This window comes from Nomascus leucogenys, chromosome 15, assembly GCF_006542625.1.
Source record: "Nomascus leucogenys isolate Asia chromosome 15, Asia_NLE_v1, whole genome shotgun sequence".
NCBI lineage: Eukaryota > Metazoa > Chordata > Mammalia > Primates > Hylobatidae > Nomascus > Nomascus leucogenys.
In genome coordinates, this window is record NC_044395.1 from 12,035,343 (window position 1) to 12,047,788 (window position 12,446).

The window sequence follows — 12,446 nt, forward strand, 5'->3', positions numbered from 1 at the left end:
ACACGTCCATTCCTGCAGGGTCCTCCACCTCCTGACCCCATCCTGCTCCTCTACCACTATTTCCTATCCTTCTTCCTTTCCAACTGTTTGATTGACAGGGCCCAGGGCTGGCCTGGCAGCTGTTTGCTCACCGGTTTTGGATGCAGCCTCTGCAGCAAAGTCAGCAGCAAACTTCTTGAGGACCTCCGCGCTGTCTTCCTTTACGAAGAGGCCGATGAAGTTGGACGACGTATAGAGCTCCAGGGGCAGCGGGGCCGAGAACTTACATTTCCAGCGACTGACCGTGGTCTGCAGAGCTTCCCCCAGGGCATCCACCTTGCTGTCCTCGCACTGGCAGGGAAAACAGGCAGTCTTCACTCAGAGACAAGGGGAGATGGAAGTCTGCTGCTACTTAACATTGGCATCCTCTCCCCAGAGACTGGAGGAGGCTGATAATGCAATTACTTAACCACCACCCCTGTCTGTGGGAGAGAGAGGAACTGCAGACTTCCAGTTATTCAGACACAGATTACCCAACTGGTGGATTAATGTGGGGAACACACGACCTCTTCCCTCCTTTCCTTGCTCTGAAGTGGCCCCCGTGAACCCAGCCAAAATGCTGCAGGACTGGTTGAGCCGAAAGCAAGAAAGGGGAGCGAGATTGGGGAGATATTGGTCAAAGGACACAAAACTTCACTTAGGAGAAATAAGTTCAAGAGACCTATTGTATAGCACAGTGACTATAGTTCATCATAATGTATTGTATGCTTGAAAGTTACTAAGAGGGTAGAGTTCAAGTGTTCTCACCACAAATACATGATAAGCATGCGAGGTAATGCATGTACAATTAGCTTGATTTAGGCACTCCACAATGCATACATATATTCAACCATCATGTTATACACCATAAATGTATATAATTTTTATCAATTAGAAAAAAATCAGGCTGGGCGCAGTGGCTCATGCCTGTAATCCCAGCACTTTGGGAAGCTGAGGCGGGCAGATCACTTGAGGACTGGAGTTTGAGACCAGCCTGACCAACATAGTGAAACCCCATCTCTACTAAAAATACAAAAATTAGCCAGATGTGGTGGCGGACGACTGTAATCCCAGCTACTTGGGAGGCTGAGGCAGGAGAATCACTTGAACCTGGGAAGCGGAGGTTGCAGTGAGCCAAGATCACGCCACTGCACTCCAGCCTGAGTGACAGAGGGAGACTATATATCGATAAAAAAAAAAAGAAAAAGAAAAAAAAAATCAAAGTTCTCCTTGCTTGTGAAAAAAAAAAATGAAAGAATGTGACAGGAGAGAGTGCAGCATCCCAGGAGAAGCTGCGTGTTTTCTACTATTTTGTATCATCTGTACCTTTTCTTTTCCTCTTAGATGATCAGAAGTTGACTCTACATCCACCCTCATGATAGTTGGGAAGAATGAGTCCCAGAGAGCTGTGACATCATCCTCCTACCTTCCTGACAGCATTGGAAAAAAGAATGAATGTCTCTCAAACTCTGAAGGGTTTTGAGAAAGATCTGGATGACTAAGAGGAAATGAAGTCACTTTAATTTTCAGAGTGAATGGTAAAAGAGAAGGTGTTAGGAACATATTATTACTGAGAGCGAGAAAAGAGAGAGAATATATCTGGGGAAAAAAGCAAATATTTTTTATAAAAATGTTTAAAATGCTACCACTTTGTTTGGTCTTGAATATATGGAGATAAATCAACTCTTCTCTATTACCACAGAGAGCTAAAGTAGACAAAATGTATTTACATGTGTGATAGTGAGGGGGATTATATTTGGTCAGCAGAGGTCAGGTGTGGTGGTCACACCTATAATCCAGCACTTTGGGAGGCTGAGGTGGGCGGATCACTTGAGGTGAAGAGTTCAAAGACCAGCTGGCCAACATGGGTGAAACCATCTCTACTAAAAATACAAAAATTAGCCGGGCATGGTGGCACATGCCTGTAATCACAGCCACTTGGGAGGCTGAGGCAGGAGAATCGTTTGAACTCGAGAGATGGAGGTTGCAGTGAGCCGAGATCATGCTACTGACTCCAGCCTGTGTGAAGAGTGAGACTCTCTCTCAAAAAAAAAAAAACAAAAAACAACAAAAAAAAACAAAATACAAAAACAAAACAACAACAAAAATTGGTCAGTACATAAGCTTTCTGACAGCTAGGATTATACGCTAGGTAACAATGGCAAGTAAATATCTTTGCATTCTCTAGAAATATATAGTGGGAAGAAAAAAACCTGTGGACAGGAAATGGCTTTCTCTGTCTATAAACTGCTTTTTTTGTTCCCTGCTCTTAGTTCTCCTCTTTGCTTGTCATAAGAGTGGAGAGGGTAGACAGCAAACAGGTGTGAAGCTAGATCAGTGATTCTATTCCAGCAGCCAGACCAGTGTGTCTCTCACAGAGGGTTACAATCTGGTGCAGCCCCCATCCTGGGGTGCTCCTGGGCCTCAGCAGATAAACTAGGAAGCGTTGGGGTGAGAGGCTCATTGTGGACCTCACTGACCCCTTGAAGGTCCCTCCAGCTGTAGGAGCCCGTGACTATTCCTGCTATCTTCCTGCGAGGCCCCCCTTTGCTCCAGGTCCCAAAGGCTGGCTGGGATTCCTGGGAGCCAGGCTTCCCAGGGGTGGGGGCGCTGGCTGCTCACCATAAAGAACTGGCAGAGTGTGATGTGTGGGAAGATGTTGTGTGCCTTGTTCTTCCCGCAGATCTGCTTCGACTGCTGCCAAAAGTCGGAAAGCTTCTGTGCTAAGGGGCCGGTGGGACGGAGGTAGAGGACGTACTCCCGGGCAGGGGGTCATCCAGGAAGGGGTCACCGACGTGGGAGAATAACCTGTAAGAAAGAAGTAAGCCAACGAGGTGTCGCTTGAGAATAATGGGAGGGGAAAAAAGGACTGAGAGACAGATCGACCCTCCATGTGCTCCAAATCCCTGGCACAGCACGGAGAAGGGTTTTCATTCATGATTTAAAAATCTACTTCTGGAAACTCACACTTCATAACCAACTCTCTGATGCAGCAACTTCTGTCTTCCTTCTTGTCATTTTGCCTCCTCATCCTACAACTCCCTAAAAAAGTCCTAAAACCGCTCTCCAGGAAGCATTCTTGGATCAACTCCAAATCTTTCCCAATCCGCTAGGACCAACACAGCCTGTCCCTCAGGTCAGCCTATAATTAAACCCATGTCCCTCCAAAGACAAGGGAAGCTCCCAGAAAGGTAACCTTGTGGGATCCACCCTGGGTAGGGATACCCTGGAAGGTAAGTAGGGTACTTTTCTAAATTGATTTGCTCAATATCCATACCCCTAAAATGAATCTTTAAGTGACTGGAGCGGGGACAGATCTTATGAGAGAGGCTCTATCTGGGAATTACTTAGAATTTTCTTTAAGCAGCTCCAAGGAGAAACATACCCTGGGGCCAGGGCAGAGGAGGCAATTGACTTGATAAATGCACTTGCCACAGTCTTTTGGCTCCTGTCTCTTCTGGAAGGGCCCATTAGAGAAAGTCTGCACCTCCCCACTCATCCACCTGTGCCTAGAGTTAATTATATGCTATTTTCTCAATTTATTTATCTCATACCAACCAGTCACATGCTGCCTGAACACTTCTTCCTCCCGTGGATGCCAAGGCTTTTTGTCTGAAAGAAGAAATCAAATTTCTATTGTTAATATTTTTAGCCTCCTCTCACTGCAGTGGCAAGAGCCGAGTATGAAGGAGGCGACATCGAAGCCTGTGTTCCACTCACTCGTCTGTGGTGGGGAGTAGACACTTGCAGCAGGATTTCCCCCAAGGGTCATATCGAGACATATGGAAGTTAGGACTTGTAATTAATTTCCATGTGATTAGCATGAGATTTGCATGCAGTCTGACAGCCCAGGCAGTCTATTTTCAGCAGTTTCCACATTAGAGTTTTATTTTTGCTTCTCTAAAGGTTGTCATGTCTTGGTTTTTCCTCCTTCCTCTTCACTCACTCATTCTTACTGACCCAGATCCCTGACAGCAGATTCTTGTTTTCAGCCCCTTTGGCAGAAAGTATTAGAAGTGGTGCTGATGGTTTCCTTTTTTATTTTTTTTGAGACAGAGTCTTACTCTGTCACCCAGGCTGGAGTGCAGTGATACGATGATCGTGGCTCACTGCAGCCTCGACCTCCTGCACTCAAGCAATCCTCCCGCCTAAGCCTCCCAAGTAGCTGGGACTGCAGGTGCACGCCACCATATTTGGCTAATTTTTTATTTTTGTAGAGACAGGATATCATTATGTTGCCCAGGCTGGTACTGATTATTATTAAGACATAGGGCTAAAAGCTCACAAGGACAATTGGTTTGGATCAATTCATTGCCTCCCTCTACCCACTTCCAACCACCACCAGGCTGGATCCATCATCTCCAGTATTTTACAGACATCTTTGAGGACGAGTATCACTGGATTAAAGGGAATGGCCAGAGCAGTGCAGCTATCATTCTCGCTTCTGGAGAAACAACTCAAAGCATGACTAACTGTGGCTAAGTATCCATAGGCTGGTTATAGCAGTGAAGCCCTGTGTACAAACTTACAAGTGGAGCTCTTCTGAAATTATACACAGGTCTCCAAGAGCCAGATAGTTCTGGATTTGTATCTAGCCTTGCTATTCATCCATCCTTTCATTCATTCATGCATTCATGCTTACATTTATTCAGCAAACATCTACTGAATCTCAACTATTTTGTCAACACTGTGCTAGGCTCCAGGAATACAGTAATGAACAAGACTTATGTGATCCCTGCCCTAAAGGAGTTTTCTGTCTAGTAGGCATGTAAATATTAATTATACAGATAATGATTTAATTACATTGGTGTTAAGTGCAATGGAGGGAAAGCATAGGGGACACAAGAACATAGGACAGGGAGATCTAACCTGGTCTGAGGGGCTGGGGAAGGCTGCACTAAGGATGGAACATTTCAAGTGAAATCTGAGGGTGTAGACACATCTGGGTGGGGTGGATGGGGCACGTGGTGGTCGTTGACGTGGAAAACACCTGGTACATCTATTCTATAGTGAGATGTAAAGATTAAATGAGCCAGTGTAGAGAAGGAGCCTTGGACAGTGTCTGACCTATCATAGGTGATCAATAGGTGCTCTTTCTTGTCCCTTCACACTACGTTGATTCAGGATCCTTGGGAGAGAGAAGAGATGAGTGGGAATCCAAGTTACACTGACACTCTCTGCAAGCATCCTTTACCCAACTGGCTGCTAAACTCACCCCCTCCTTCCTTGTCCCACCCTTCTATGGAGCAATTAGAATGACCGATGCTGTGAGAATCGCAGGGTTGGATTGGAAGGGACCTCAGAGGTCATGTGTGAACCCAATTTCTTCATTTGACACAAAGATAAACTCAGGTGGAAAGAAGTGATGAAATGCGCTTAAAGCAGCCTGGCTGGGGTGATGGCTGAGCAAAGGCCAGACTCTTGTTCTGCTCCACAGAAAGACAAGTTAAAAACTATCCCCTTCCCCTATGAAAGTCTGCGCACAGATACCAAATGATCAGGATAAGGAAGTCTGCACAGCTAATGAGAACGGCATTGTAAAAGCCAAGCCTACTTACGGGTTGATGAAGTTACGGAGAAGCAAGACAGACCCCTCTGCTCCGCTTGGAACAGCTGGTGCAGAAAAGGCTGGAAGCACAGAGACCCACACATGCTCATTCCCACACTTTGACGAGGTGCTCAACTGCTGCTGGGTTGTGGCCTTGTCTGTTTCCTCACGACTTACCAGACAATCAGAGGCCACACATCTCGCATTTTTCTTTCAGTACAGAAGCCGTGTATGCACAAAACAACACAAATCGTGACCTTTTAGAGGTTAGAATCTCTGAGGAATTAAAGTCACCAAAAAAGGACCCATTGTTCCAAAAACAACTGGGAAAAGGAAAACGCATTTGTGGCACCAGACAATGTGCTATTTATATAAGGAATTCAATTTCTTTTTTCCACCCCCTTCCCCAGTGAAATATATCCGACTGAAATTTATTTCTTCCTAGGCACTAGGAGTATCCTCTGGAAATGAAAGATCTAATTAAGTGACGGTCTCTGTAACTCAAAAGACAAGTTTTTGAAAGAGTTCAAAGAAAAAATTGAAAAAGATAATGAAAGGTTTGGGTGATAAGATGATGATGAAAGGCTAAGGAAATCCAAATTCTCTGTTCTGAAAAGCTGAGATCTGAGAGGTCCCCGGTTTGGTGGAAGGTTATCGTATCTGGTGCACATGCTCCGGGGAGGCTTGGCCAAGATAAAATAAGCACAAAGGGCTCAAGTTACCTACCAGGAGGGACTTTCTGGCAGCCATGTACTTTAAAGTTTTTATCTTTATTTTTGAAAGCTTCGAGAAAGCTGTTACCTATCTGAAACAGGAGTGTGCAATTCTCCAGGCAGGAGGTTGCAGGAGGAGTAAAATCTCATTTTCCCTAAGGTCATGAGCCATAGACAAACCTTGCTGGCCTTTCACCCACTGCCAGGCTGACATCGATTTGGGCTAAGTGTGTTCCTACAACTCTGCCCACAGAACAGACTGAATATGGGCGCGGCAGAGCATCTCTCCCTCTGCACTCTGCTGAGGGATGACTGTGGCCATAGAGCACCCACCTCCATGGTCCACCCATGGGGCCAATGCCAAGGGCAAGTGGGAGTATGTGGGGTGGACCCTAAACCCCAGACTGAGTCTGCGCATCTGCTGTCCTCAGGGTGACTCAGGAGTTGGCAGAGAGTTTACTCAGACACTGTCTGACACCTCGAGCAGATAAAGGAGGCATATCCCTTTAAACTAAAATGCACCCATTGGATGATAGCGACAAATTACAGCAATCAGTGATTTAAATGGAACCTTCTTGGTTAGAACTGGTGAAATGGGAATTGTTGAAGTTTTGTCATGTGTGAACCTAAATTTGACTTCTGATCCTAGCCCTAACCTTCCTGATGATGTGCAGGGCTCATTTGTAGCAGAATACGAAAAAGAAATAGTGTAAAAACTCTCCTGCCTACTAAGGATGGAGAAGAACAGCACAAAGAAAAGAAACACAATGGCTAATTAAAAAAACCCAGGTGAGCAGTGGTCCTTCCCACAGGGGAGGGAAGAGCAGAGCTCGGGCGGGATTCTTCCTGCTTTCTGCCCTCAGCCTAGAGGATTTTTGAATTCGAGGTTGGTCTGGCCCCAAGGTCACAGAGATATCTCTCATGCCCTTGAAGGAGGTTTGCAAGGAAAAATCGCTTTCCTGTTAGTCTGCCTGAGACAAAGCAGCTTTCCTTCTTTCTGCCTTCCCTCCCTCCTCTTCCTCCTTCCCTCTCTCTCTTTCTTCCTTCCTTCTTTCCCTCCCTCCTCTCCCTTCTTTCTTTTCCTTCTACTCTCTTTTTTTCTTCTACTCCTAAGGAACTCTTACCAGGAAACCAAATGAAAACCAAAAACAAAACCTCTGAATTATCACAGGATGTATAAAGAGGAGGAAAGCATGGTCCCTACCCTTAGCGAGCTCACAGCCTTAGAGAGTCAGATACAAAAGCAGCTTCTTACAATGCAGTATGCCAAGGGCCATGACAGAGACGTGCAGGGTGCTAAGAGAGCTCACGGTGGGCCCAGCTCCGTCGTGGGGAGTTCCCAAGCCTGAGATTCTCAAATTGTACACCAAGCTACTCTAGGTCAGAACGCCACAGCAAACTCAAAGAGGTGCCACTGGATATTTTAAATGTTATAAGGGAAACACAGCAATACTCATCATCTGTTGAACACCACATAAGCTTCTAGCTTGAGGTAGTTAAGAGTTCACAATATCAGACTGAGCTGCATTCTTGAGGTCCTATCTTGGTGAAGATGCAGTTTTAGCAACTGTTGTAATAAAAACCAAGTACCCAGTGAAAATCAATGTGGAACAGGCAATAAGAGTGGCAGTGCCCCATCTGATCCTAAGGCTGGGGCAGTTGTGCAGTGCCCCACAGACACACACATCCCACTAGTAAGTAGCTGTGGTTATTTAAGAATAAAAATGTGATTATTCTTTCAATTTGTGTGTGTGTGTTTTGACACAGCTCTTAAGTTGTCAGGACATAAATACTTATTAAGGTGTTTAGATCTAACTACTAAATAAACAGAACTGTTCGTATTTATGTTGGCCCACAGGCTCTACGTAAAAATTATTGGACACTAAGGGGTTGTGGGCTGAGAAAGTTTAGGACTCTTTCCTAAAAGAAATGATGCTTTATCTGGACCTTAAAAGCTAAGTAAGAGGCTGGACACGGCGGCTCAAGCCTGTAATCCCAGCACTTTGGGAGGCCAAGGCAGGTGGATCACCTGAGGAGAGGAGTTCAAGACCAGCCTGACCAACACGGTGAAATTCCGTCTCTACTAAAAATACAAAAATTAGCCGGGCATGGTGGCATGGTGATGGGTGCCTGTAATCCCAGCTACTTGGGAGGCTGAGGCAGGAGAATCACTTGAACCCGGGAGGCGGAGGTTGCAGTGAGCCGAGGTCGCGCCATTGCCCTCCAGCCTGGGCGACAAGAGCAAAACTCCATCTCAGAAAAAAAAAAAAAAAAAAAAGCAAAGTAAGAGCTGACTAGAGAAAGAAAGGAAAGCAGAAGGACATCTGAAGTAGAGAGAATGGCACCAGCAAACAGATGAAAGCAAGAGACAGCACTGCATGTGCAGGAGAATCTGAGTTTGGTAATGCTAGGACCGAAATTGTAAAGGTGGAAGAGGGTAAAGATAAAGGCCTTTGCAGACACCTGAAAACGTAGGCAGCAGAGGGCTCGCAAAGGCCTTATGCGCCACTTTCGAGCTTGGACCTGATCTCACATTAAGCTAGAGAGAGGCATGATCAGATTTGCTTGCACTGAAGGATAAATTTCAGACAGATAAGCTGGATGCTGGGAGACTAGAAGGCCTTGACAATAGATGGGAAGAACACATTGAGAGGTTGAACTGAAGCAGTGACAATGAGGATATTGGCAATGATGTTTAGATGGTTGACTGAATAAAGCCGAGGCTGATCTGGCACTGCAGCTTGAATATTTATGTGGGTGGTGGAGACACCCTCTGAATGAAAACGCAGGAGTAGAAACAAGTTGGGGCTGGGGGTGATAGTGACAGTGAGTTTAGTATTGTTCCAGGTGAATAGTGAGACCAGGTATCATTAAAGGGAGACAACCAGTCTTGTTGTTAGCTGTTGTTTTCTTTATTGGCTTGACCGCACTTTCTTGTCTCTTTGCATTTGTAATCCAGATATTTCTTTTGGGCCATTTATTGAGCTCCTATTTCCTGTCTAAGGAATACCTTCTGCTCCCAAATCACTCAGAGCTATGGTCAAAAAAACACTTAAGACATCCCCGACTCAGAGGGATAGGTTAGCCCAGACCAGCAGGTTCTCTAGGGGTGCTCAGCATATGCCTTCAGAGGACAGTTCCCCTATTTTATTGCCACTTGATAAAACTCAAATATCTGACACCTGCAGTAAAAAGCAAGAGACAAGATATAGGCTAACGGAATGAAATACGTATTCCCTCAAAACAGTAAGACTTTGATTCAATTAAGTAGAAAACTAATCGGTTGAGCTTTCCAGTTCCTTGGAGCTGTATTGTCCTTGGCTTCGCATTGCTGCTGGGCTCACACGCATGGCGGCAGGCACCGCACCTGCTCCACGCATTGGTGCTCTGTGACCAAGGACTTGTTCACTTAGGAAATGGGAAGGCACAGGGTCAAGTATGTAATCCTTCAAGTGGATGAAATTCCCTATGCAACCAAAATTAAATTATATCTTTCCTTCATGTAGCTAAGAAGATCTTACATTTGGAAACATTTAATACTAATTATAATATTTTAAAAAATGTTCTCAACCTCCAGGATACCAGTTGTTAAATTTTCCATACCTAACAGTTTGAATTCAATTAAAAGATGACCTAATTAATCAGATGCCTCATTCTCCTCCCTCAAAATCAGTTTAAAAGTTGGCAGTGAACTGGCGGATAGGAAAACTGAGGCAGAACCCAACTCCTCTTTTCCCTGGTTGAAGAGTCCAGCCACACAGTGGCCATTGTTGCCACAAAGGAAGATGGAGGTATTCTTCTGAGGTATATTTGGAAAACAACACTTTTTCATAAAGTAGTTTTAGGTAGAAATACCACAGCCTCTTGTGCTCTATGAATCGCTGAATCAGTACTGAACATCCACACAGGATGCTCTGAGGCTGCTCAACAGAGTGCCTGGGGCTGGCGGCCATCTTGAGAACAGAGGGCACACAGGTGACTCTCCATCTATTTGTTTCTCTAGTAGAAGAAAAATGAGGATAAGGGAGTCTATCATAATTGAGGGCCTTTGTGCACCAGGCACTTCAGACTTTAAACCTTTATGGCATGGTTTGGATATGGTTTGCTTGACCCCACCAAGTCTCATGTTGAAATTGGATCCCCAGTGTTGGAGGTGGGGCCTGGTGGGAGGCGTCTGGATCATGGAGGTGGATTCCTCATGAATGGCTTGGAGCCAGTCTTCTGGGAGTAAGTTCTCACTCTTCGTTTTCACGGGAGCTGGCTGTTGAAAAGAGCCTGGCAGCTTCTCCCCTCTCTCTCTCTCTCTCTTCTTCTCTCCGTATGTCTCCTCCCTTTGCCTTCTGTCATGAGTGGAAGCTTCCTGAGGTTCTTGACAGAAGCAGATGCTGGAGTTGTGCCTCCCATATAGTCTGCAAAACTGAGAGCCAAATAAACCTCTTTTCTTTATAGATTACCCAGCCTCAGGTATTCCTTTATAGTAATAAAAATGGACTAACCTACCTCATGACAAACTTATGAAGCTGGTATTGTTAGGAACCTCCATGCACCTGGTGGCTCTGCCCTGAGTGACCAGCAGTCAAGTCATCTCTGGTTGTCCCGTAACAGGGGTTGGTTTTAGAAGTTGTGATTAAAAGTCCATACATCAGTGTACTGAGTAGTTGTCAATCTTGAGAGGGTCAGATGTTTAATTTTGTTTTGTAAATATATGAGTAAATAGGCTGGGTGTGGTGGCTCACACCTGTAATCCCAGCACTTTGGGAGGTCGAGGTAGGTGATCACTTGAGATCAGGAGTTTGAGACCAGCCCGGTCAACATGGTGAAACTCTGTCTCTACCAAAAATACAAAAATTAGCTGGGCCTGGTGGTGGGTGCCTATAATCCCAGCTACTCGGGAAGCTGAGGCATGAGAATCACTTGAACCAGGGAGGCAGAAGTTGCAGCGAGCCAAGATTGTGCCACTGCACTCCAGCATGGGTGACAGAGTGAGACTCAGTCTCAAATATATATATATATATATATATTTTCTTTTTTAATATACTCACATATATATGAGTAAATACATGATTCAGTACCCAAAACTCCTGACTACAATACGGCTCTTTGATGGTATTTGAATCCTCATGCCATCCAGACAGCCCTCACAGACACAGCATTTCTGCTTCTCCACAGAGCGCCCTCTTGATAGGAGAGTCATTGGCCATGGTGGTGGGAAGGACACTGTATCTGTATCTAGTCACCAAATGGAGCCAGTCAGATCTGGGATATCTACTTCTCTGTTGCCTGTACTTTCTCAGTTAAGCAATGTGGCAGCAGGACTGAAGGCAGCTTGAGATTTGTGGAGGGACAAATCTCTCCCACGAAGGATGCATGAAAATCATCCTAGATAGCAAACTACTCAGGAGGGCTCCCAGGCTAGCAGTCATTTTTATCCTATTACAGATGAGGAAACTGAGGTTTCAGGCCACACAACAGTCATGCAAGTCAACCGCTACAAGTCAAGAGTCATTTGTTCAGCACCTGAGGTCCATGTTTAAGGTCCAAATAAACACAGAGACATCATTTAGACATTGGCCTTGCTCTTGAGGAGTGCACTATGTGAAGGTCCCCGGGTTTGTAACTCAGTTGCTTCTGACTCCACAGCAACATTCTTGCCCACCCTGCCTGTCTCTACAGTACCTGTCCCATCTGGCTGCTTCTGTTCCTCTGTGAATGCTGCCCAATGAGACCTGACTGCAGTCAGAGCTTTGAAAATCTCCTTAGTCCTCTGTGCTGTGTGGCTTGGGAAAAGCGAGCTTGCCTCTCTGTGGTAAAGTTTTGTCCCTTAACCGATAGCATTCCCTTGAAATACAAAAAGAGCATAAGGGGCCGGGCGTGGTGGCTCACGCCTGTAATCCCAGCACTTTGGGAGGCTGAGGCAGGTGGATCACGAGGTCAAGAAATCGAGACCATCCTGGCCAACATGGTGAAACCTCATCTCTACTAAAAAATATAAAAATTAGCCAGGCATGGTGGCATATGCCTGTAGTCCCAGCTACTTGGGAGGCTGAGGCAGGTGAATTGCTTGAACCCTAGAGGCAGAGGTTGCAGTGAGCCGAAATCACGCTATTGCTCTCCAGTCTGGGCAACAGAGAGAGACTCCATCTCAAAAACAAAACAAAACAAAACAA

General features: G+C 45.5%; 1 long non-coding RNA gene across 1 annotated transcript; it reads right to left on the reverse strand.

The window, feature by feature from the left end:
* Positions 1 to 231: 231 nt before the first annotated feature.
* LOC115830491 lies at positions 232 to 4,087 on the reverse strand. Its single transcript, XR_004026044.1, has 3 exons — positions 3,577 to 4,087; positions 2,641 to 2,826; positions 232 to 330 (listed from the first exon to the last, which is right to left on the reverse strand). It is a non-coding gene; the product is annotated as an uncharacterized LOC115830491 (long non-coding RNA).
* Between the last annotated feature and the right edge of the window lie 8,359 nt (positions 4,088 to 12,446).